At 44.6% G+C, this 27252-nt stretch overlaps 1 protein-coding gene across 1 annotated transcript in view; it reads left to right on the forward strand.

Annotated features, from left to right (window-relative positions):
• The first annotated feature begins 65 nt into the window (after positions 1–65).
• ATG10 (autophagy related 10) overlaps positions 66–27252 on the forward strand; it is a 718554-nt gene continuing 691367 nt past the window's right edge. The window contains exon 1 of the mRNA XM_069224673.1: positions 66–130. The gene's annotated coding sequence lies outside the window, so the exon portion shown is untranslated. The remainder of the gene's footprint in view (positions 131–27252) is intronic.

Here is a 27252-nt window from a genome sequence, read left to right on the forward strand (position 1 = left end):
TCCTCGCTTCAAATAGGACTCGCCGAAATGTATTCTTGGGAAGACTGACAGCTGGGGTCAAGAAACAGCTGTTGAAGTTAACGTTTCTTCCTCCCACTTCCGTCTGAGAGCTGTGCCCCGACAAGCCAAAGTGAGAGCCTTTCTCTATTACAAGACCACTGCAGAAAAAAACAAATACTCCCAAATTTCAGTGTACCTTTGTGGATTCTGAATTTACCTTCTAATGGATTTTCAGTATTTTGGATTATGAATTTGCATAAGAATTTGACAGATATAAAAAATAATGTGCCACGTTGAAAAAGTGCTCACTAAAGTACGAAATGTCTTTATTTAATGCTTCTTGATATTAATTGAAGTGCCTGCGTTTAGACTATGGTAGTAGTGTGTTATATTAATTAATTTACATTATGTATTTGCATTTTAACTGTAGGCCTTAAGTTAGCAAGGTTTGGGCCTAGTTTGCACAGATTTATATTAAGCTGCACTGTTTAATAAAATCATGGGAATGTATGTCCAGAAAATGTAATACATGTGTTGTTCACACCCTGTTGACCAAACGTTAGCAGGTGTCTTTAACTCTCTTATGAGAAACTGCTTGCTAGAATATCTTGTATTAGTAGTTGTTACACTGTATAGTTTGATGCGTGAGACAGCGATGTTCCCAGGAGCTAACAATGGATGCACTGACTGGAGTAAGGTTGGGTACAAAAATGTTACCTGGCGAGGCCTGACGATGGGAACGCGAGATGAGCAGCCAATCATTGACATGTGAAAGTCAGTTTAGTTATATCTTAGATTTGAGGTTTTATTCTTGTTAGACAAATTGTAAACGGACAATTTCCTGACCAATGACAGTGTTGGAAGTTTTTTAGGCGATTTTAACCTAGCCCAACTGTACAGAGGAGATGTGTTCTCATTCTTTTCTGTTTGGTGAGTTAAACAGTTCCTTGTGATTTATGTCTATCTTAAACTATATTTCTTAAAATTCTGATGCTCATTGCTGATCCCTTAGACATTACTTCTTAATTGGTTTAGATAGTTTAGGGACCCCTGTGTCTGAACCCTTTCCTTTCACTGCCCACTGCTGATGCTGACCGAGCTGATGTCCAACTGACAAAGATAATTGCAGCTTGCTGATCCATATGAGGAGAGGTATAACAAAATGCTATTGTTCTTGTTGTAAGTTTGTTCCTTGTTTCTAGGTACCAGCCACTATTTTGATAGAGCCATGGTAAGATGTTTTCCAAATTTGCTTTGACTAAATTGTTTTGCATGAAGTACAAACACGCTATTCTGACCAGAAGATTAGTTAGGGAGTCCCAGAGAATGCTAACAAACTATTAATAAGGTTGATGTTGCTCATTTTCTGAACCTAGATGTATTCTATGTTTATTGAACAGTTGTTCTTGCTATTGATTTGTACTGTGACTCTTGAAAGTTTAGTGGTCAATGTGTTAACTAAATTGAGATTCTTTAAAAGATTTGGTCAACCGATGTTATTCTTCTATGTTTATCAGCTGGTTTTGAGACTAATTTACGTGATATTAGCATTGTTAATATAGGGAAATAAACGTTCTAACTTTTACATAAAGGTGTGGTTATTCGTGAACAAATGGGTCATGGTGTGTAAAGGTTAATGATTCGAAAGAATATTTGATGATGCTTATTGATTATGATGTTGAAATTGTAGTGAATTAGAGGCTTATGGTGGACTCACTCTAAGCGTAGTCAAAAGTCTATCGAACCTCTAACGCGCCCCTTTATAAATTAAATATCAAAGACCAATTAAGGACAGACGCCCTGACACCTTTCATTGCTGTCAGTACCTTGCACAATTCTTAAAATTATTGTTTACCTAGATTAAATAAACACATACTTTTCCGGTTACGTTTTGCCTTACATAGTAACAACACGTTTGACTGTTATCCTGCAAAAGCAGTACTTTTTTAATGCCAAAAAAACACTATTGCCTGCATACCTCCAGAAGTCAAAGTGCATAAAAAAGCATGGGAACTATCATCCCGAATGTTTATGGAAGAGGGTTGACCAAAAGCCTCCTGAATGTGTGTGAGTGTCAATAGCCACTCTAGTTATAGCAAGGATTCCTAAAGACAGGAATTGCTTTGATTTTTTGCTCACTAATAACTTTGACTCCAGTTTGACGAACCTCCATGAAACTTTGCTGATCTATTGTTCATCAACTGGGTGTGTGGGAAGGGGTCCCAAAATGTGTAATACCCCAATGCATTTTCAATTGACTTTTTTGTACTTTTGAGACAGATGTAGCGTCAAAATGTCTAAATGTATTTTCATGAAATTTGGCAGGAATACAGAATATGGTGTGGAAAGATTTCTTTCTGGGTTTTTATCTATATATTTGCATATTTGATTTTTTACAGAAAAGTCTACAGAGTACTGTGTTAATACCTACAAATTACTGTGCTACTTAATAACATTAAAAAAACTACATTTGTTAAAAAAATGAATAATACACTGCACTACACTATATATCATTGATGTCTGTACTACAGTGTATTTTTAATTTTTTAGGTATTTTTCTTTTTATTCCTGTAACTCCTGCAGTGTTTTCTAGGTACTAGTGTAGTAGTCCCTAAACCTTTGAAAAATACGTATAAAAATATACATACATTTCCCTTCTTAGTAACACTTTAATAAAATGGTAATAGGTAAGGAACAACAATAAAACCTACTACTTACCTATATCAAGACCCTAACCCAGAACACAGACAAAGGGCTGCATTACGAGTTTGGCGGGTGACCTCTCTTCCCGCCATCAGGCCACCTGTGCACCCTGTACCCCGCCAGCCCTATTAGGAGTTCTCCGCAGGGCCTTAATTTTGCAGCCAGCTCCTAATGGAGCTGGCTGCAATGTGGTGGTGCGGCGGGTGCAGCATCATTGCGCATTCCACTGCCTGTAATTCGGGCAGTGGAATGCACGACGGGGCTGTGTCTGGGGGCCCCTACACTGTCCATGCGCTGGCAGGGCCCCCTCAAGTCCCCCATTCCACCAGCCTTTCCATGGCAGTGTAAACCGCCATGGACAGGCTGGCGGATGGGGACTTGTAATCCCCAAGCCCTGGCGGATTACAACCGCCAGGACCGCGAGGCTGCAGGCTGGCGGCTGCTTGGTGGTGTTGGTTGTTGGACAGCCATGGTCATAATGTAGCGGTTGGACCGCCACTTTGGTGGCGGCCCGACCGCGACCGTGACACCGGCATTCTGGTGACCTCCAGGGTCATAGTAAGGCCCAAAGTGTGGGTAAAAACAAAATGGCTGCTTTTTAGTTTTGTAAAAGCAGACACGTCACTCCACCTCTATGCCACTCCACTATTCACTAATCCACTGTACACCACTATACTCTATGGTATTCCACTAAATGCCACTCCACTTTATGCCACTCCATGCTATTCCACTGTACACAACTTACACAACTCTCCCCATGCTATTCCAGTGTATTCTACTTCCCTCTCCACCACTCCACTGTATGCTATTCCACTATACGCCACTCTACTCTGTGTCACTCCACTCCCACTCCACTGAATGCCACTCCACTCTACACCATTCCACTCTATGCCATTCCACTCTATGCCACTCCAGTTTACCTGAATCCACTGTACGCCACTCCACTCTACGGTATTCCACTCTACATCACTCCACTCTACGCCAATGCACTCCACTCTACACCACTCCAGTGTATGTCATGCCATTCTACACTATTCCAGTCACGGTAGTCCACTCTAGCCCACTCCAGTCTATGGCACTCCACTGTATGTCACTCCACTGTACACCACTCCACTCTACATCACTCCATTCTATGCCAATCCTCTCAACTCTATGCCACTCCAGTGTATGTCACTCCACTTTACACTATCCCACTTGTAGGAAAGTCCTCCTTTTTGCCCTGGTCACCCCCAGACTTTTTGGACAGATACTGGTGGTTACTGACTCTCGACTGTGCCCAGGGTACTGCTAACCAGTCCCAGGGCCAGTGCTCTGTGTAAAATGGATTATACAAATTAGGCTAATTATAATTGGCTGTATCAACCTACCTATAAGTCCCTGGTATATGGTAGGGCATGTAGGTTAAGGGACCCCAGCATAGGTAGTGCACCCATAGGCGCACTGCTGAGGTGCCCAGTGTCATTTTAAAGGCAGGCCTACCTTGCTGGCTGCTTTTAGATGAAAGTTAACCCCAAATTCGACTTCGGAATTAAAAGTACTGCCAAAGTCATAAACTACCTTATTTGTACACATAGGTCACCCCTAAGGTGTGACCTAAGTGCCCCTAGGACTGGGTGATATATAACTATAAGCAGGGACTTTATAAAAGATGTTTTATATGCCCAGGTGATGGAAAAATAACCACATTACTTTTTTCCCTCACTGTAGTGAATGGGCTCCATAGGCTAACATGGGGAGACTTTATTTTAAAATAATAATGTCTCAAAAAGGGCTAAATATTTCAAGTTTGGTATCAAACTTGTGGTTATAATAAGTCCAACAACTTGCCATTGTTGAATTTAATATAACTAACTAAAGAAACGTTTTTTAGATCTCTACCTGAAAATTGCCAACTTCAGCCCTGTAGAGCCTTTCTCTGATTGGCCAGCCTCTGGCAGCCTGGCCAGGCTGCCTAAATGAGGTGTGAAGTGGCCTGGGCTGAGCAGAAAGGAAGTCTCTGGGGGAAGAGAAGTGCCTCAGCAGATAGTGGAACAGGATGGGGGGAGAGTAACCAAACTGTACTTCAAAGGAGGGAAGGATATTTGGGCCAGCAAGTAGACCACCCCCATTTTCTGCAAAACCAGACAACCAGGTGCCCACTAATTAGATTAGGAGAGGGCTCGAAAGGGGTGTGCCAAGGGAAACATAGCCACACCAGTGGGTGGGCTCACCCAGACCTAACCTCTGAGAATAAATTTTTTCCACCTTGGATTTTTGGAGAATGTTGGTCTCTGGGATTGATTTTTGCCACACTTCCCAGGAAGTGGTCACTCAAGAGGGTGGTGGCCTGCACATGATTGGACAGAGGCCCCCGTGCTTTCCACCCCGAGGAGCAAGGATACAACTGGCAGAGCTGCATACCACTTCAGATCCCTACAAGGAACAAGACAAAGAAGAAGAAAGACTGCCCTGCTGGGCCCTGACCTGCACCTGGCCACTACACTCTGAAGAACTGCACCGGCTGAACACTTGGGCTTCACCACTAAAAGGACTTTGCCTGTCTTCAACTGCTTCAAGACAGGACTCCCTGTTTGCTACAGGGAGAAAATAGCTGACCAGAGTCCACTGCATCAAGCCCTGAAGAAAGTGTCCAGCTGACCAGTGGTCATTTTTGGATTTGAGTCAGGTGCACTTTGGGAGTTCTAACCCTAAAGGAGCAACTCAGAACTTCTGAAACCTTGGAGTGAGTTGTCGACTCCTAAAAGATCTTCAAAGACCTTCTGAAAGAAGATCCTGAAAGTTGGAGAAGTTTGGAGCACTTTTTGGAAAAAGCTCCATAAGTGGACCGACCCGACATCATGAGTCAAGCCTGCTTACATCGACTGCGAACTGGCCTGATTTGCTGGTTTGTCCCACTGAAAAGCTCCAGAGCCCCAGACTTCCAGGATTTCACTGGGAGCTTGTGGAAAGGCAATCTGACGATGTCAACTTGGAATCGGCTTGCTGTGGAGGGTCGTCCGACATCAGAGAGAAAAAGCTCCGAAAAGTTTCTAAGTCTGAACGTAAAAAGTTGACGAATCTTCCCGCGTAGGGTATCCGAAGAGGGCTTCAGGGAGGTCGGCTTCAATTTCTAGTACGTCCCGGATGAAGATTTCTGTCATGAAAAATCGTCTAAGTCCGAACGTAGAATTCTTCACCGAGTTCTACTGCAAGGCGTATTCGAAATGGGCTCCAGGGAGGACGGATCTGACTTGTGAGTTCGTCCTGATGAGACCGTCAAAGCCACAGGCGCCAGAAGACCGCCAGTGCTGGCGGTCTTCCGTCTGCCATATAATGGGTATTGCCTGATTTCCGCCACACTGTTGGGATCCGGGAATAGCCATGCTGGCGGCCGGCGGCGCACTGGCATTGCTACCACCTGCACTGACCCGGCAGTGGTAGTGCCCTTTCACCTTCCCTGCCGGACGACCTCCTCGCCAGACAAGGTAAGTCGGGCGTCCAACAGGGGATGAGGGTGGGAAGGTGGGGGTATTGTGTGTGAGTGTGTGGTGTCTGCGTGTGTGTATGAATATGTGTGTGCGTGTGTGAATGCGTCTGTGAGTGTTGTGGTGTATGCGTGGTTGTATGCGTGTGAGTGAATGCGTGTATGAATGTTGAAATGAGTGCATGTCTGCAAGTCAGTGTGTATGCGTGTGAGTATGCGTGTTTGGATGTTTGTGTGTATGCGCGGCTGAATGCTTGTGAGTATGTGTGAGTGATTGCGTGCCTGAATGCGTGTGAGTATGTGTGAGTGAATGCATGTATGTGTGAGTGAATGCGTGTGAGTATGTGTGAGTGAATGCGTGCATGAATGCATGTGAGTGGATGCGTGTATGGAATTGTAAGTGAATGGGTATATGCGTGGTGCGTGTGGGTGTATCTGTGCATGTATGTGGGGAGGGGGTTGGGGCATCGTGAGTAGGGGTTGTGGAGGCGCTGTGATTGTAGGTGTTGGGGGGCACTATGTGTGTAGGCGGTGGTGGGGTCACGTGCTTGCTGGGAGGGTGGGGGAGTCATCTACCAGTGACAGGGAAGGAATTCCCTATCACCGGTAGCCCTACCACCATGGTTTTCGTGGAGGTGCTACCGCTGCGGAAACCATGGCGGTAGGTCGGCTCATAATGCCACCGGCAGTCTGCTGTGGACTGCCAGGTCAAAGATGTACATCTCTGACCCATTGGTTCATACCGCCATGGCGGTATGTGTGGAGATGTGGCGGGATGGCAGCGGCCTACCCACCACACTTATGATGTGGCGGTACACACCACCAGCCTGTTGGCGGTGATATTGCCACATTTACCCTGACGGTCAAAAGCCCACCAGGGTCTTAGTGAGGGCGTAAGTCCAAAGGTAAAACTTTGACAAGGCTTTCCGCTCACTGTAGCCGACGGGACTCCATCGCCTTTGGCCTAAAATTTTGACTTTGCCACGGTCGAGTGCGACCAGATGCCTAGATTGGCATTTTTAGTTTCTATGCCCTAAAAAAAATATTCTTTAAAAAATCATATCTCCAGTCCGTTTTATTGGATTTTTGTCATTTTAGTGTCATTTTAAAGATAAAAATATAATCTATTTTTATAAATTGCATTGGATTTTTATTGTGTTTTATGTTTTACTTATTTACTATTATGTGATTTTTAAATGCTTCACACACCTGTCTCCTAAGTTAAGCCTAACTGCTTGTTGCCAGGCTACCAAAGGTTGAGCTGGAATTAATTTAATTAGACTTAACTGGACCTAGTGGGGCTTAGTGGCTTATTGCTAAGTGTAGTTACATACCTGCCCTTACCAATAATCCACTTTCCAATATCACTTATGCCACTGCACTCTAGGCCACTCCAGTATACGGTTCTCTACTTTATGTCACACCACTCAACTCTATTCCACTGTATGCCACTCCACTCTATGCCAGTCAACTCTACACTACTACACACCACTCCACTCTAGGTCAGTCCACTATATGCCACTCCACTTAATGCTATTCCACTGTAGGCAGCTCCACTCTACGCTATGCCACAGTATGCCACTCCAGTATACACCACTCCACTCTACACCACTCCACTGTATGCTATTCCTCTGTAAGCCACTATGCGACCCCACCCTAATCTGCAATATGTTACTCCACTGTATGCCACTTCACTCTACGCACTCCACTGGTCGTTATTCCACTCTACACCACTCCACTCTATGCCAATCCACTCCATGCCACTCCATTCTACACCAATCCAGTGTACGTTACTCCACTCTATGCTACTCCACTCTATAGCACTCCACTCTAGTCAACTCCGTCTAGACCACTCCACTGTATGCCACTCCATTGTACGGCACTCCACTCTACTTCCACTATATGCCACTTTATTCTATGCCACTCTACTGTATACCACTCCACTGTATGCTATTCTACTCTACGCCTCTCCACTCTATGCTAGTCTTCTAAACACCACTCCACTCTATGTCACTCCACTCTCCGCCACTCCACTCCATGCTACTCCCCTCTGTGTCACTCCACTCTATGCTGCTGTTCTGCATGCCACTCCACTCTGTGCTACACTATTTCATTGCATGCCATTCGACTGTACGCGACTCTATGCCACTCCACACTCTGCACATTCCACTCTGTGCCACCACACTCTATGCCACGTCACTCTACGCTATTCCATTCTACACCACTCCATTCTATGTTATTCCACTCAACGCCACTCAATTCTATGCCTTTCCACTCTATGCTGTCCTACTCATGCTGCTCCACTCTACACCACTCCAGCCTATGCTATTCTACTCTACGACACTCGACTGTACGCTATTCCATTGTACACCACGCCACTCTACTCCACTCCACTCTCCGCTATCCCACTCTGTCACTCCACTCTACAACACTCCATTGTGCAACACTACACTCTAAGACACTCTCTGCCACTATTTTCTATCAGACATGTAAACTAGGAAATATGCAGCAGATTACTCAATGTTTGACTTGTAGTACCCCATTTACCATCTATATATTAGAGTGTCCCTGTCATAGGTGGTATGTAGGTAGTACTAAACACAGTGTAAAAAAACATGGGCTTGGAACATATGTGAGCTATTACATAAAAAGATGTACATTATCCTGTAGCCAGACATTTTGAAGAAAAACACAACTCTGATTGTTCTCTCTTGTCGTATTTTGGTATTGAACATGTGCCATCTTACCATAGAGGTGGCAATAGAGAACAAACTTTATGGGAAAAGGAATCTAGATATATTCTGGATTTGGAAACTGAGATGCCCAATGGATTGAATTCTGGTGAGGAATTAATTACTCACCTATATGAGGATTAGAACATTGGTTGATGACTTGACAAATATATATGTGTATATTTCATATATACATATATTTGTTATCCTTTTTTCATATAAAGTCAATAATTGTCTTTGTGGCCATATAGTCTAGTGTTGAGGTTCTAGAGATCTGTTTATTTATTTATTTCAGTAATCTAATTAGTTTATTTTATATCTTTACAGGAAGATGGGGGTCAGATGGAGGATAGATGGATTTCAGTTACCTACTTTTCCTTCTGTTTAATTTTCACCTTTACTTGGTGCACTGGGTGGTTGATATGCAGATAAGGATTTTTTGCACATTTGATTTTTTCTGCTTTGTTCAATGTCGGTTAAATAATTATATAACAACTTAAATATGTAGCTGTATTTTTAAACAGGCCTATATATATTTAACTTAGAGGAGCCATGAATGTATTTTAGATCATTCATGTATAGATACGAGAATTTGCAAGGGGGTAACATATTTGTTATTCAAACAGGTATTTATTGGCTTTTAGGTAACGATCATTTATCGAGATTTCTATGTATGCCTTGCATACTAAGGTTATTTTATTCCCCCTTTCCAGCTCTGATGGTATTTTTTTAAGACAATTTGAAAGTAATTTAAAAATTTCATTTGAAAATTAAGTGGACATAATATTTTAGAGATAATTTTTGATAAACAATTGTTACTATCTTATATTTATGAATTGTTGAAGAATGTCTGGTATAAGATCAGTAAGAGATTTTATTAGGAATGATTATACTTATGCCTCGTTTTCTATCTCTATTTCTATCCGTCTCCTTTAGTCCTGTTTTTATGCAAATTAATTTGATGCATTTAACTGCTGTTGATTGGTGGTGATATTCACATGATCAAGGCTGCGGAGACAGCCAACACTCGTTGTGATTAAAGCTTTTTTGCTTTACTTCCTGAAGTCCTGAGTGTGCTATCTTTACCGTTTTCTGTTTGGATTGATATGTATATAAAGCAGCCCTCATTGTGGCACACATTATTACCTGGTGCACACGGAAGGCACGGACCCACATTTATAGAAACTCTGTGAATTAGGTCTCGACGTCTTTGCAAGGAACGCAGTTGAGGAATTTCAACAATTACAAAGGACGCGCCAGAAAAACAACGGGCGCCGAAGAAGGAGGCAACACTCTATACCTGGTAAGAGACGAAGTGCCTAGCGCGCAGGTTCGGAGGAAGCCGCTCCAGTGCGTCCCGAGCCTCTGGGGGCAAGTGCCTCAGACTAATTCTGGTGTGGAAGAATAAAAACCACAACAAAAACAAAGAGTAAATGTTGGTGCGATGCAGTGAGGATAAAATCAGACATAATTAATTAATTATCCTCGATTTGGATTGGGAGAGTCTTTTTGACATTGGATTATACAATTGCATGTACAACTAACCAGAAATATATCCACCTAATATTTTGTGAGTGTGTTGCTAACAAGGACTCGTTAATACAGTTGTTTTGGCTTACTCTAAGGAATCTAGATAAAGTAGTAAAAATAAACAATGGAAACAAGAGCTGAAAGAGGGATACAGAGAGCAGAATGTTTGTTTAATAAAGAAATAAAGACTGTGTCAGGGGCAATGAACAAATCTGGAGAAGTATATGGAGGAGACATTTTGAAACAACTGTATATTCAATTGGAACCACTTGCAAAGAAGGAAATAACTAAAAGTTGGGAAGTGCTAACTTTGGAAAATATATAAAAGTGGGGAGAGTTCCAAGGGGTTTAAGAATGTTTACATTGCCTAATCATCCGGATACCAATTTCGAGATGTTTGAAGAATGGGGCGCCAATAGCATGGAATGTTAAAAAATATGACGTGTATTATCATTAAACATGCCAAAAAAGATATTGAATAGATCTTGAAGGGGATAAGTGAAAAAGAAATGAAAATTACATCGTTGAAAAAGGAAGAAGAAAGTGAAAAATTAAGGAAAAAAAATGGAGGCTAATTTGGATAAATATGAGAAATTAGCTGAAGAACGCAAACAGAGAATATTTTAAAGAGATGAAAATGATTATGAAATTGGTCGGATACTAACATGTGCAAAAAGATTTGATGTGTTAAAACAACAGGCCTACATTGGCATTAATGATAAAAATTAAATCTCCCAATACCTCAGTAAGTGAATCAGATGTGGAAATCAGTGAAGGTGAAGGAACAACAATACCTGCAAGAAAGACAACTTTTTTAGACAAATGAAATTGGGATTATATGGATCAGAGAAAGCCAAAGGGCAGAGGCAGAGATAAAGGACGAGGACGTGGAGGAAAACATACATTCGATCAAGGAAATACCAAAAAACAAGAAGGGAATCTGGAAAAAGCCAAGGCATACCCATTGAGGAACAAACAAAATAACAAAGTAAATTAATGGAAAGTAAACAAAATGAGAACTTGATCGGCAATCTTTCCAACCATCAGTTGACGAGACAAGAAATGAACCTTTTAAATGAAGGGTTAACCTTCTCACTGGAAAAACACTTTGACTATGTGGAGACCAGAATTGATATATATAAGTTTGTACGGAAATTAAAGCTGTCAAAATTATTTTCCAGACATGGTTTAAAAGGAAAACAACATGATGAAAATAAATCTATGATTACTAGTTTGACTATTGAACAAAAATCAGATATCAAAACAGCATATTATCTGATGAATGATCTAGAGGATCATGAGATGTCTGAAACTCAAATATTGGAAGAATTAGAAATAAATACACAAGGACATAAACACACAAATGTTAAGCCAAGGTCCAAATGTTGTCCAGCCCTATCACCTGGAAACATGATTGCTGTATTTCATGACCTGGTTATGAAAGAACTTGAGCAATTGGAATATACGAAACAGATTAATACAGATGAAAATTTTACTTTACAAGAACAAGATTCCTTGAAGAAACTTATGAACAATCATAATTTGGAAATTAAACCAGCTGATAAAGGCGGCAATGTAGTGATCATGGAGAAAGCAAAATATATGGAGGAAGCATATCGTCAACTTGGTGAGACAACTCACTACTCAAAACTAAAGACAAATCCGATCAATTATCTAATAATTGAGTTGGATGAATATTTGGATAAATGGTATGATGAAGGGCTCTTGAATAATGGTGAGAGAGTTTTCTTGAGAAATGATAATCCCATTATACCTAGAATCTATTTTCTTCCCAAAATACACAAATGTCTCAAGGAACCTCCTAACCGTCTGATAATATCAAGCTGTGGATCTCTATATGAAAGTATGTCAAGGTATGTTGATTACTTTTTGGCTCCCTTAGTATTAAATCTTAACTTGTACATAAAAGACACTGGAGACTTTTTGAGAATACTAGTGGAAACAGGATGGGAAGAAGGATACAAATTAGCAACTATTGATGTAGTATCTTTATACACGTCGAGAAGTCATGACCTGGGTCTCACATCTGTACAATACTTTTTGAAACAGAGGGATATGAAAGAGCTGAAACACTCACAGATGCTATTGAAGATGACTGTATTATGTTTAAACAATATTATCTTTCTCTTCAATCAGCAAATGTATGCCCAAATATGTGGGACGGCGATGGGGATTTCTTTTTCACTGAGCTACGCCAACCTGACCATGGGTTGGTGGGAAAAACACATAGCCCGGGGGAAGAAAATGAGAAGAATGCAGAGAAGGCAGTAATTTGGCTAAGATACATAGATGACCTTTTTATCATTTGGAATGGAACTGAAAATGAATTTATGGAATATGTTGATAAGTTGAACAGCAATGAGGTAGGATTACAATTCACATATAATATAAGTATGAATAAGGTTAAATCTCTGGATGTGTTGGTATATATAGAAAACAATCAGATGGAGACTATATTATATAAAAAAAACAACTTCAACGAATAGTATCCTACATGGAGAAAGCTTTCATCCCAAATCATTAAAGAAAAGCATTCCCTATGGGGAGTTTATTAGAATGAAATGAAATTGCTCCACGGAACAGGAAATGGAAACAAAATTTGCTGAGACTAAACAGAGGTTTATCCAGAGGAAATATAAATATAGAGACATTAAATCTGGTGAACAAAAAGCAAGGTCTCTAACTAGAACTGAAATATTGATATAAATAAAGACATTCAGTAAAGAAAATCATCGAATCTTAAATATTATCAACAAATATTGGAATATTATAAAGAAAGATCTAGATGTGGGTATGTTACTGGGAGCAAAACCAATGATTACATATAAAAAGGTTCTGTCATCACAAGATCCCCTATTAAGGAGTCATTTTCAAACGAACAAACTGCTGAATTGGCTAGAGGCTCAAGGGTATGGCATCACATGTTGTGGAAAATGTAAAGCATGCCGTATAGGGATCAACACAAAAGAATATAAAGACTCTAGAGGGAAGAAAATGGTGATTAATAAAAGGATCCCATGTAACACTACATATGTAGTGTATATAATATGGTGCTTTTGTGGACTACGGTATGTCGGTAGAACAATATGTCCTTTGAAGAAACAAATTTTGGAGTACATTAGAGCTGTACAAAATAGAGATTCGAACTATGCCATGTCAAAACATTTATCAACACATGAAGGAAAGGATTGGACGAATATGAGCTTCTTTGGTATTGCTAGTATTGAAAAAAGTGAAAGAGGAGGTGAATTGAAATTAAGACGCTTAGAATCGCGGTTGATCATAAAGCTACAGACTAAGACCCCAAAGGGTTTAAATGGGGATGAGGAACTTTACAGTCACTTATAAACAATATAAAAAAGAAAAAAACTGTTTATTATTAATACGTGAATTATGTAAATTGGTCTTTATGCAATAGAAGTACTGAAAAGGAAATAGGAAAAATTTATTAAAAAGTGCAGTACATGTGGCAGTAAATAGTAACAAAAAAGGAGAAAAAAGTCAGTTGAACTGTAACCACTAGTATTATCATGACTACGATGGACATAATATGTTGTAATTTAGCTGAAGTATAAATGAATATTTTCTTGAAATTAGTGAACTCAGGTATATGAGAGCACTATGATAATTAATTTAGAAAGGTATATAATGAGTAGGGACAACAAATAAGGATAGTGTGTTTACATTGTGTAAAAAGAATTCTCTATATCATCTTTAAAAGAAGAAATGTTAGCCTTGATTCCATGTAGTGTTTGCACGAAACGATTAAATTAATTGAAGTGGTTTTAATAGTGTTTTACTACGTTTCCCATAATGCACTGTTAGAGATGTGCTTGAAATAGTATAAAAGCGAGACATAGAAAATGCATTCACAAGCTGTGAGCAAGACCTGTTGGTTGAAACGCATTGGTGGTGGATTTGGTGTTGTACTACAACTAATATTTATTTAATAAAACGATAAACTCTCCTGGAGTGCTACGTAATTACAATTGTTTTACAGTTGTCTTGTTTTATATATATTTATATATATATATATATAATTATATATATATATATATATATATATATATATATATATATATATATATATATATATATATATATATATATATATATACTGTGCTTCCGGGGGGCATCGGCCGGGGAGGAGTCTGCTCACTCCTCTTGTTACATATATATATATATATATACTGTGCTTCCGGGGGGCATCGGCCGTGGAGGAGTCTGCTCACTCCTCTTGTTACATTCACTTAAGTATGACAGTTCTTCACAATAGTCACAGACACCGCGAGATGTGTAAGGCTTTTTATTTTAAAACAAAGTCTGTTGTGACATGTTTCAGCCTTGTATACTGTGGACACAGCCAAAACGTGTTACAGCAGACTCTGTTATAAAATAATGAATAAATAAGTATTACGCAACTAGTGGTGTCCTTGCCTTTCATATTGCCCCCCATTAGTATTTATTTAGCCCCAGGGAGGTGGTGGTCCCCATGGCATAGGTAAGCCCCAGGAGATGGAGTCCGTGCTGCTCCCCTCCTTTGTTTTCAGTAAAGCCTCGGAGATGGCAGTCCCTGGGGCTCTTAGAGCCCAATGGAGGGGGTCCCTGTGGCCCCCTCCTTAACTTCAGTAAAGTCTTAGGGAGGTGGTGGGCCCCAGGTCTCATAAGAGCCTCAGGAGGGGGGACTGAGAAGCCACCTCCCATCCCCCTTTTTTGTTTGCTGCATATTCAAAGATCCACCACAAACTTCTGTCAAAAATGTTCAAAAAAATGCTTTTTTGCATTGGTGGGGCTCCAGGGGGACCCCTGCACCAAGGTTAGGGGGTCAGGGTATTTCTACCCTGCACCCTTTTCCTTTCTTTGCCAAGGCTGTGTTCGTCAAGGCTTTGACTGCTTCATGGGGTGTTGGGTGCAGGGCCTAGCCGCAGGTTAGGCAGTGCCATCCCACACTGTTTAATTGTAAGGTCCGGCCCAAGACACACATCCCATTTGGGTTTGGCTTGGAGCCTGAGGTCTCCACTGGCAGTCTGTAGGGCTGCATAGAGCCCTGTGATTGCTCTGCCACCAATACCATAGTCAATATACACTGTAAGTCATGATGAATGGCTGGGGCCTTTCCCTCTTCTCTCCAGGTGGCCCTGATTGCCAAGACAAGAGCATTGTAGGCCAAGAACTTACCAGCTCCCAGACCGTTGCAGGCATGCTCTAAAGCAGCGGTTGTGATGCATTAGGGGGGGTGTTTCAACTTGTTTGGATAAATCTATTCCAACATAGTTTTGTGATTCATACCAGCCTGCCGGTACCTTTCTCGGGGGCTCCAGGTTTCAGGAGCCAGTCCAATATATTCATCCCATCCAGTTTGTCTTGGACTAGATGGCTATCGCCCATCATGTCTCCCGCCAGCCACCCCATGGCGCAACATAAAGCTCAATGTCTGGTACCCCTAAGCCACCCTCTAGGAATGGATGCTGGAGTATGCTAATAGAAACTCGCTTGTGTGCTCCCCCCATATATATGATCAGAAAGTAGTCTCTGTAGGTCCCTAAAGAAAACCCGAGTTGGGATCACTGGTATTGTTGCAATGAAATCGAGTAGTCATGGTAATAGTAACATCTTCACTATGGAGGCCCTACCCATGGGCACCAAGGGAAAACATGCCCTAAAGCTCAAAGACTGTTGCAGTGATGCCAAGGTTCTACTGTGATTACTATCAAGGAGGTCTCTATCTGTGTGACAGATGTTCACTCCTAGGTAGCAGACTGTCTCCAACCTCCATGGGAGACTGTCCGATTCCAATTCCGCCACTTCCATTCGCTCTGTTAGTCTAAGCGGAAAAACACGTGATTTTCCCCAATTTACCGGAAGGCCCGTCATGTTCCCAAAGTGATCAAGAAGGATATATAGTGCCGGAAGGGCTCACCCTGGTTTGCCAAAGTAAACCAGGACATTGTAAGCATAAAGCGAAACCATATGCCACTGGGGGCCAACCTTCACACCACAATCTGGGCCCTTCGCTCTCAACAGGGCTGCAAATGATTCCATTGGCAGTGCGAAAATCACAGGGGAGAGGCAGCACCCTTGTCGCATGCCCCTACCAATATCAAATGGTGGAGAGATCTGATATCCAGTTTGAATTCTGGCTTGTGGCGCCTTATATAGAAACCTTACCCACTTCAGGAAGAGAGGGCCCACTCCCAGAGCCTCCAAGACTAGCATCAAGTACGACCACCCTAGGGTGTTGAATGCTTTATTGAAGTCCAGTTAAATGACCACTGGAAGCTCCCTAGACCTCGTGACTGCATCCATGATGTGGCACAGACGGTGCATGTTGTGTGACATAGCCCTGTGCGGGATAAACCCACACTGATCTGGGACGACCAGGGTGTGGAGCAAAGGGAGTAAATGATTAGCTAATGCTTTACTAAGAATTTTATAATCAATATTAACCCCTTCGCTGCCAGGCCTTTTCCCCCTCCTGTGCCAGGCCTTTTTTTGGCTATTCGGGGCAGTTCGCGCTTAGGCCCTCATAACTTTTTGTCCACATCAGCTAGCCAAGCCAAATTTGCGTCCTTTTTTCCAACATCCTAGGGATTCTAGAGGTACCCAGACTTTGTGGGTTCCCCTGAAGGAGGCCAAGAAATTAGCCAAAATACAGTGAAATTATTATTATTATTTTTTTTTAATGGGAAAAAGTGGCCGCAGAAGAAGGCTTGTGGTTTTGTCCCTGCAAATGGCATCAACAAAAGGTTTGCGGTGCTAAAATCACCAGCTTCCCAGCTTTCAGGAACAGGCAGACTTGAATCAGAAAACCCACTTTTTCAACACAAATTTGGCATTTTACTGGGACATACCCCATTTTTACGATTTTTTGTGCTTTCAGCCTCCTTCCAGTCAGTGACAGAAATGGGCGTGAAACCAATGCTGGATCCCAGAAACCTAAACATTTCTGAAAAGTAGACAAAATTCTGAATTCAGCAAGGGGTAATTTGTGTAGATCCTACAAGGGTTTCCTACAGAAAATACCCACTGAAAAAGAAAAATATTGAAATTGAGGTGAAAAAAACAGCAATTTTTCTCTGTGTTTTACTCTGTAACTTTTTCCTGCAATGTCAGATTTTTGAAAGCAATATACTGTTACATCTGCTGGACTCTTCTGGTTGCGGGGATATATAGGGCTTGTAGGTTCATCAAGAACCCTAGGTACCCAGAGCCAATAAATGAGCTGCACCCTGCAGTGCGTTTTCATTCTATACCGGGTATACAGCAATTCATTTGCTGAAATATGAAGAGTGAAAAATAGCTATCAAGAAAACCTTTGTATTTCCAAAATGGGCACAAGATAAGGTGTTGAGGAGCAGTGGTTATTTGCACATCTCTGAATTCCGGGGTGACCATACCAGCATGTGAATTACAGGGCATTTCTCAAATAGACGTCTTTTTTACACACTCTCTTATATTTGGTAGTAAAAAATGAAGAGAAAGACAAGGGGCAATAACACTTGTTTTGCTATTCTATGTTCCCCCAAGTCTCCAGATAAAAAAATTTGGCTAAAAAATACACGTTTTCCTCACATTTCGGTGACAGAAGGTTCTGGAATCTGAGAGGAGCCACAAATGTCCTTCCACCCAGCGTTCCCCCAAGTCTCCCGATAAAAATGATACCTCACTTGTGTGGTTAGGCCTAGCGCCCGCGATAAGAAATGCCCCAAAACACAACGTGAACACATCACAATTTTTGACAGAAAACAGAGGTGTTTTTTGCAAAGTGCCTACCTGTAGATTTTGGCCTCTAGCTCAGCCGGCACCTAGGGAAACCTACCAAACCTGTGCATTTTTGAAAACTAGAGACCTAGGGGAATCCAAGATGGGGTGACTTGTGGGGCTCTGACCAGGTTCTGATACCCAGAATCCTTTGCAAACCTCAAAATTTGGCTAAAAAAACACGTTTTCCTCACATTTCGGTGAAAGAAAGTTCTGGAATCTGAGAGGAGCCACAAATTTCCTTCCACCCAGCGTTCCCCCAAGTCTCCCAATAAAAAATGATACCGCACTTGTGTGGGTAGGCCTAGCGCCCGTGACAGAAATGCCCCAAAACACAACGTGGACACATCACATTTTTTTAAAGAAAACAGAGGTGTTTTTTGCAAAGTGCCTACCTGTAGATTTTGGCCTCTAGCTCAGCCGGCATCTAGGGAAACCTACCAAACCTGTGCATTTTTTAAAACTAGAGACCTAGGGGAATCCAAGATGGGGTGACTTGTGGGGCTCTGACCAGGTTCTGTTACCCAGAATCCTTTGCAAACCTCAGAATTTGGCTAAAAAAACATGTTTTCCTCACGGTTTGGTGGCAGAAAGTGTTGGAATCTGAGAGGAGCCACAAATTTCCTTCCACCCAGCGTTCCCCCAAGTCTCCCGATAAAAATGATACCTCACTTGTGTGGGTAGGCCTAGCGCCTGTGACAGGAAATGCCCCAAAACACAACGTGGACACATAAAATTTTTTGACAGAAAACAGAGGTGTTTTTTGCAAAGTGCCTACCTGTAGATTTTGGCCTCTAGCTCAGCCGGCATCTAGGGAAACCTACCAAACCTGTGCATTTTTTAAAACTAGAGACCTAGGGGAATCCAAGATGGGGTGACTTGTGGGGCTCTGACCAGGTTCTGTTACCCAGAATCCTTTGCAAACCTCAGAATTTGGCTAAAAAAACATGTTTTCCTCACGGTTTGGTGGCAGAAAGTGTTGGAATCTGAGAGGAGCCACAAATTTCCTTCCACCCAGCGTTCCCCCAAGTCTCCCAATAAAAATGATACCTCACTTGTGTGGGTAGGCCTAGCGCCCGGGACAGGAAATGCCCCAAAACACAACATGGACACGTCACATTTTTGGACCGAAAACAGAGGTGTTTTTTGCAAAGTGCCTACCTGTAGATTTTGGCTTCTAGCTCAGCCGGCACCTAGGGAAACCTACCAAACCTGTGCATTTTTTAAAACTAGAGACCTAGGGGAATCCAAGATGGGGTGACTTGTGGGGCTCTGACCAGGTTCTGTTACCCAGAATCCTTTGAAAACCTCAAAATGTGGCTAACAAAACACGTTTTCCACTCATTTCCGTGACAGAAAGTTCTGGAATCTGAGAGGAGCCACACATTTCTTTCCACCCAGCTTTCCCCCAAGTCTCCCGATAAAAATGGTACCTCACTTGTGTGGGTAGGCCTAGCGCACACGAAAGGAAATGGCCGAAAACACAACGTGGACACATCAAATTTTTTCACAGAAAACAGTGCCTTCCTGTGGATTTTGGCCTCTAGCTCAGCCGGCACCTGGGCAAACCTAGCAAACCAGCGCATTTTTGAAAACTAGAAACCTAGGGGAATCCAAGATGTGGTGACTTGTGGGGCTCTGACCAGGTTCTGTTACCCAGAATCCTTTGCAAACCTCAAAATGTGGCCAAAAAAACACTTTTTCCTCTCATTTCGGTGACATAAAGTTCTGGAATCTGAGAGGAGCCACAAACTTCTTTCCACCCAGCATTCCTCCAAGTCTCCCGATAAAAATGGTACCTCACTTGTGTGGGTAGGACTAACGCCCACGAAAGGAAATGGCCTAAAACACAACGTAGACACATCACATTTTTTCACAGAAAACAGAGGTGTTTTTTGCAAAGTGCCTACCTGTGGATTTTGGCCTCTAGCTCAGCTGGCCCCAGGGGGGCAGAAATGGCCTAGTATAAATTTGCCCCTCCACCCCCTCCCCGGGAGCGACCCTTGCCTACGGGGTCGCTCCCCTTGCGTAACATTGGCGCAAAAAAAAAAATCCCCGGTGCCTAGTGGTTTCTGCCCCCTTGGGGGCAGACTGACCTAAAATCGGCCGATCTGCCTCCAAGGGGGGCAGAAAATGGTCTAAATACAATTTGCCCCCCAGGGGAGCGACCCTTGCCTAATGGGTTGCTCCCCATCTCTAACAAATCAAACAAACCCCAAAAAAACACAAAAACAAATTTGCCCCCACCCCCCCCAAGTCCCCCCAAACCCAACCCGGGAGCGACCCTTGCCTACGGGGTCGCTCCCCTTGCGTGAAATTGGCGCAAAAAAAAAATCCCCGGTGCCTAGTGGTTTCTGCCCCCTTGGGGGCAGATTGACCTAAAATCGGCCGATCTGAAATGGTCTAAATACAATTTGCCCCTGAGGGGAGCGACCCTTGCCTAATGGGCCGCTCCCCATCTCTAAAAAAACAAAAAAACACAAAAAAAATTGCCCTGGCGCCTAATAATAAATTGACCCCCACCTCCCCAACCCCCCCAGGAGCGACCCTTGTCTACGGGGTCGCTCCCCCTGCATGACATTGGTGCAAAAAAAAAATCCCAGGTGCCTAGTGGTTTCATTGGCGTCGCAAAAATCGGCCCATCTATGGCCTAAATACAATTTTCCCCTCCAGGGGAGCAACCCTTGTCCAAGGGGTCGCTCCCCATATGTAAAAAATAAATAAAAAATCCCCGGTGCCTAGGGGTTTCTGATCAAAATAGGCTGATCTGCCCCCCAGGGGGGCAGAAATGGCCTAAAATAAATTTGCCCCCCAGGGAAACGACCCTTGCCTAAGGGGTCGCTCCCCTTGCGTGAAATTCATGTAAAAAAAAAAAACAACTCCCTGGTGTCTAGTGGTTTCTGTCCCCCTTGGGGGCAGATTGGCCTCATAAAAATAGGCCAATCTGCCCCCAAGAGGGGCAGAAATGGCCTAAATATAATTCGCTCCCCACCTCCAAAAATACAGAACTACACAAAAAGAAAAAAAAAAAAAAAAAAAAAGATCCCTGGTGCCTAGAGGGGGCAGAAAAGGCCTTCCAAAAAAATGCCCCCCCCCTGAGAGCGACCCTTGCCCAAGGGGTCGCTCCCTTATGCCAGTTTAAAAAAGAAAATCCCTGGTGTCTAGTGGGCGTTTTGACAGTCGGATTGCTTTCAATCCGGCTGCCAAAATGCAGAGAGAGACTTCAAAGGGAAGGAAATAACTTTCCTTCCCTTTGAAGCCTCTCTCGGCCTCCCCCACGTGATCGGAAGAGAAATGCAAAGCATTTCTCTTCCGATCGCGCTGGAAGCTCGATGGGAGGAGGCCCTGTGACAAATCAGCGCGCGATCGCGCGCTGACATCACAGGGGGGGTGGGGGGCTGGCGGGTGGAAGGGGAAGGGCTAGCACTCCCCCCAGTTCCCAGGTGCAGGACGAGGTGATCTCGTCCCAGGCACCCGGGAACCGGTGCCCTGGATGAGATCACCTCGTCCAGGGCACAGTAGGTGTAAGCATTGATAAAGGGCGAAAGGAGCTCATCTTGAGAGGGTCTGTACCAGCTTTGAGTAGTACTACTATTAGAGACTCGGTGAGAGAGAAAGGGAGCCTGCCCTGCTGATGTGCCTTCTGATAATCTGCGAGCAATTTAGGAGCAAGAGTTGCACCAAATGTTGAGTAATATTCCATGGGGAGCCAGTCTGTGCTTGAAGTTTTTTTTGTGCACCATCTGACATATAGCCGCTTGCACTTCCTCAAGTTGCAATGGTCGTTCGAGCTCTTGAGCATGGAGGGGACAGAGCCACAGTAGGTCGGCCTAGGCAAGATATCATCAGTTGATTTCATCAAAAGGACACGTGGGGCGGATAGAGATGTTCATAGTACTTCGCAAAGGTCTTGCGCATCTCAGCTTGGGAGGATACGATGATGGCCCCCCATCATGCGGATTGCTCCTACAATGGTTTTGAGGACCGTCGAGCACAGCAGCCACCCCAACGTATTGCCCGGTTTATCTTCAGCCAGGGATTCCCTATAATAAATATTATTGAGTCGTTGCAACTCTACTCTGTGTTTGTTCCTAAGGTCGCTTAGCCATGTCCTAGTGTCAATCACTGTTACTGCTTCTCGTTCGGCAGCGCATATTCGCCCCTCCAGCATTAACACACTGCAGAGAAGGGAAGCCCGCCCCACCCAAGTCATTTTAATAGTGTCCTCTCTTGACCACTTTCATGGCATCCCACTCCACTCCCAGAGATCCTGTGGTGCCCTTATTTTCCTCAAAATAATGAAGCAAGTGTGTGCTAATGGTGTTTCTATGTGCCGTGCCAAGCGGGCCTCAGTCCTCAAGGGCGAAATCGGTTTAGGTGCCTTGTCGGTCCCACCACTGGAAGGTCACTCTGATGGGGCTGTGGCCGCACAGCATGCGGCTTAGGTACTCCGAGCTGTGGACCTGGGGCCAGAGTTCCGCATTACAAAACAAGTAATCCAGTCTGGTGTGGACCTGGTGCCCTGAGGCTTAATAGGAGTATTCAGCATCATCGGTGTGACCCAGGCACCAAAGGACAAAGAGTTCTGTTGCAGTCGTCCAGTTTCTGAAGTGATTTGTCACAATTAAACACTGAATCCCAGGGAGTGGGGGCACTGATCTATCTAAGGAGGTGCAGTGTACACAGTTGAAGACTCCCCCCCCCCCAACGTGAAAGGGGGTTTAGAATTAAGGAGTAATGCAGAGAATAAAGCGTGTAGAAAAACTTCCTGAAGTGTGTTAGGGGCATACATCAAGACAATCACCTGTGGTCGCCCATCTAGTGTGCCCTCTAAAAGCACAAATCAGCCTTCTGAGTCTATCACAGTCCTACTCTTAACAAATGGGACACCTGGGGCAATCCAAATCCACACCTTCCGTCGCAAACACTGAGTACCTGACACCAAAGACCTGTCCACTCCAACGACGGGCAACCTTGTCTAGTTAAGTAGCGGTCATGTGTGTCTCTTGCAGACAGGCCACATAGACATGTAGCACGATGTAGGCATATACACAGCGAAGGTGCACCAGGTTTGCTATCTCTGGATGTTCCATGTTAATGTATTGTATGTTGTGGCCAAAACACGTGCCCCCTACCCAGAAGCTCAAGAACATTCTCAGTGAACATTAGGGATGTATTTCCAACCCCGCATTTCCCTTCACCCATACCAGTACCCATTACAAACCAAACAGTAAACAAAACCAAAACACCCATTCCCTTGGCCTGGACACCAACGGGCATTATGCTACACTACCCCCAATCTCATATTAAATTATTAAAACATTGCTAATATACTGAACAGTCCTTACAGAAGTCTTTCTGGGATGAGCTAATAGATGTACGCAAGAAAGTCATAGGTGGCTTCAGGTATCTCTGCCATCGTCGACGAGTCTCAAAACTGCGTCAGGGGTAATGTCCTCCAGTGACACCCACACTGTCCCCCTCTACACCTCCCTCCCGACAAGGGTCCCAGTCAGTTCACTTATCAAAATGATAAGTCTCACTTATCCGGAATTTCTCTTCGAAGAGATTGTATCAAGGCAATGGTGGAATCCCCATCTGAAGCCACTGACCCTGAGGCATCCAGCACCGACTTTCCCAAGTGCGAGCCACATGGGGAGACTGAGCAGGCCTTACCATCACTGGGAACCCCATCTCAGCGACTCACGGTCCCAGAAGCTCCATCAGAGGGACGCCTCGGCTCCTTCCTCACAGTTGGCAGCATCAAGGAGGGGGTCATCAGTCACAGGGGGAGGATGATAGCAGATGGGCCTGGAACTGAGCGGAGCCTCTCTAGAAGGGCTTTACTCTCTGCACCATCTTGTCCACTCCCCCCCAGTTTTAATGTTTGTTTCCACATTTTGTCTCTATGTGTAGCACCAAACTACTTCTTACAGAAAGAGGTTTTCCAAATGAACACTTGGATGTGAGTTGTAAGTGTCCAGCATATTTGTTTTGACAATGTCTAAGCTATTAGGATCAGAGTGTGCAAGATATGCAATCTCATCAAAATAATTCAGTACTCTGTTACAAGTAGATACAAGGCCTAAACTAATCCAGATGATGGATGTGGACTTCCCATATAAACTAGCCAAACTCAATCACATGCCTTTTCAGAACATGCTTCCCTGTGGGAAAGCCTCTTCCGACTAAAGCTATGCAACGTCTTTGTAAAATACTTTTCTTCTGCAATTTCTTTCCACACCTTTTTTATTTCTGTCTTTTCAGAAAGTGTAATGTAAGAAGCAATGTTTCAAGCAACAGCAATGGAATTGTCAGCTTCAAACTGAATGTCCATGTTTGCATAGGGATTGTAGTCATTGATGAGTTTGAATGCCTCACTTCTCTTAATGATGTATGTATTCTTTGGAGATTTGTCAGTGACTGTATATTAGACTGCAGACATTAAACCGTTTATTCCTCCTTTAGAGATAACAGACCTGGGAAAGCAAAAGGGACACTTATTATGGTATTTTCCTTTGGCTCTATATCAGTATATCACTGGTTCTGGAGGGGCAACATGTCCTGTGCTTGGCCCTGGTGAGTGCAAGGCCACAGTCTCTCTAGTGGGTGTCATCCCCACTGGTTCTGGAGGAGGCAACATGCCCTGTGCTTGGTACTGGGGAGTGCAAGGCCACAGTCTCTCGAGTGGGTGACTTGCCCACTGGTTCTGGAGGGGGCAACATGCCCTGTGTTTGGTCCTGGGGAGTGATAGGCCACAGTCTCTCAAGTGGGTGTCTTCCCCACTGGTTCTGGAGGGGACAGGTCGCACAGCAGCCCATGGAGGCTGGATCACATAGCGTCCGCCGGCAGTGACGGCTGCACTGTGGAGGCGCTGGTGGTGGTGGGAGGCTCCTGCACAGCCCCTGCACCCTCGGGTGGCTGCGCTGTGGTGGCACTGGTGGTGGTGGTGGGAGGCTCCTGCACAGCCCCTGCACCCTGCGATGTCTGCACAACCACGGTTGGTGGTGGGGGCCCCGTGACAGCTGCTGGCGCAGGCTCCTTGCCCTTCTTGCCTGCTGGTGCAGGCCCCCTGCCCTTCTTGCCTGCTAGTGCAGGCTCCTTCCCCTTTCGGGTGGCAGGTGCAGGCTCTTTCCCCTTCTTGCTTGCGCTTGCTGTTGCAGGCTCCTTGCCCTTCTTGCCTGCTGGTTCAGGCTCCTTTCCCTTTCGGATGGCAAGTGCAGGCTCCTTCCCCTTTCGGCTGGCTGGTGCAGGCTCCTTCCCCTTCAGTATATGTGGCCTGGAATCCTTTCCACCATGAGTAGGTGCAGATGGAACTGGGCCCATGGACTGTGTGGCTGAGGCGCTTGGCTGGGTTCTTCCTACCCTGGCAATACGTGCAGGACGGGGTAGAGGGGTAGTGAAGAGGTCAATGGTGGAAAGGAAAAGCTTTTTAGGGACATTGGGGTGGGAAGAGGGATAAGTAATGGGAGTGGAGGATGAGGGAGTGGTTGTTGGAGGTATCTGTCTGCTGGATTTGGGTGCAGGTGCATGGGCTGTCTGCTGTTGTGAGGTGAATGGCTGTTGGTTGTCTGAGTGCTTGCGTTTGTGTACTTTAGGAGGGGGGACAGACACAGTGGGAGACGAGACAGGGGATATGTGCTTGGCTGTTGTGGAGGTGTCTGGCATTGAGGTGTGTGTTCTGCTTGGTGTTGTGATGATGCAGGTAGTGGATGATTATGTAGTGCATACAGTTGTGAGTGTAGACGTAACTGGGTGGGAGGTGGAGCAGGAGGAAGAGGGGGAGACAGTGGAAATAGTGGGTGTTGTTGTGTCTGCAATTGGATGGTGTTTGTGTGAGTTCCTGTGTGATGAAGTGTGGTGCTTGTGTTTGCCTGTGACACTCTTGAGTGTTGTCCTGTGTGCATTCTCGTCTGGCTGTGTGCTTGGGATGGGTTGGGGTTGAGGGCAATGGGACTGGGAAGTGGTACTTGGAGGGGGGACGGTAGAAACAGGGACAATGGCTGCCATCAGAGAGGAGGCCAGAGCCTGGATCGATCTCTGTTGGTCCGCCAATCCAGTTTGAATGCCCTCCAGGAATGCATTAAATTGTTGCATCTGGGATGCCTCTGGATGGCATTCACAATGGTTGACTGTCCTACCGAGATGGATCTCAGGAAGTCTATAGCCTCCTCACTCAGGACAACAGGGCTCACTGGGGTAGGGCCTGAGGTGCCTGGGGCGAAGGAGATGCCCACCCTCCTGGGTGAGCGGCCACGGGCAACTCGATGAGGGGCAGCTGGGAGGGCGGTTCTGGTACATGGGGTGGCGGCTGTAGCTGGGGTGGTCACAGAAGTGTCTGCCACCACTAGGGAGCTTCCATCGGAGTATGTATCTGAGTCTGAAATGTCCCCTCCAGTCTCCACCATGGTGCTTCCCTTGCCCTCCATCCCACTGGTGCCCTAAGCATCGGTGCACTCTGGGTCCTGTGGGATGCAGCTCCATCCGCCGCCAGTGCCTCTGCTCCTCCACCAGATGATGCTAATGCACATAAGGACAGGATGACAAAACAAGAAAGGGGGGAGAGAGACAAAGGATACACTGGGTCAATGGCTGCACCAACACCACCGTTGGCGTACACAGCACCCTCACACACAGGGAACAGGCCTACGCACTATGCATTGCACCACCACTGATATTGCTAGCCACCAAGGCGTGAGGAGGGGCACACACCGCCAACTGCAGCACACCTGGGACCTACCCAGCCCGACCAGTAGTGGATGCTTACAAGCTAAGTAGGCAGGATTATTCCTTCAGAACCCTAGCCACAAGAGGACCTATGCTGCTATGTCAGGCCTGGCCTAGGGGCACCCACTAACACACATCCACCACCTGGATACCACACCACCAGCCGTAAGTTGTAATGTTAGCCACTGTCCTCACCCCCTTGTGGCTGCTGTGCTGCCCTCAAGCGCCCATCCAGCTCTGGATAGGCCACCGCCAGTATGCGAACCATCAGGGGAGTCAGGGTACGACGGACACCCCTTCCTCATTGGGAGGCCA

This window comes from Pleurodeles waltl, chromosome 1_1 (assembly GCF_031143425.1).
Source record: "Pleurodeles waltl isolate 20211129_DDA chromosome 1_1, aPleWal1.hap1.20221129, whole genome shotgun sequence".
NCBI classification, from domain to species: domain Eukaryota; kingdom Metazoa; phylum Chordata; class Amphibia; order Caudata; family Salamandridae; genus Pleurodeles; species Pleurodeles waltl.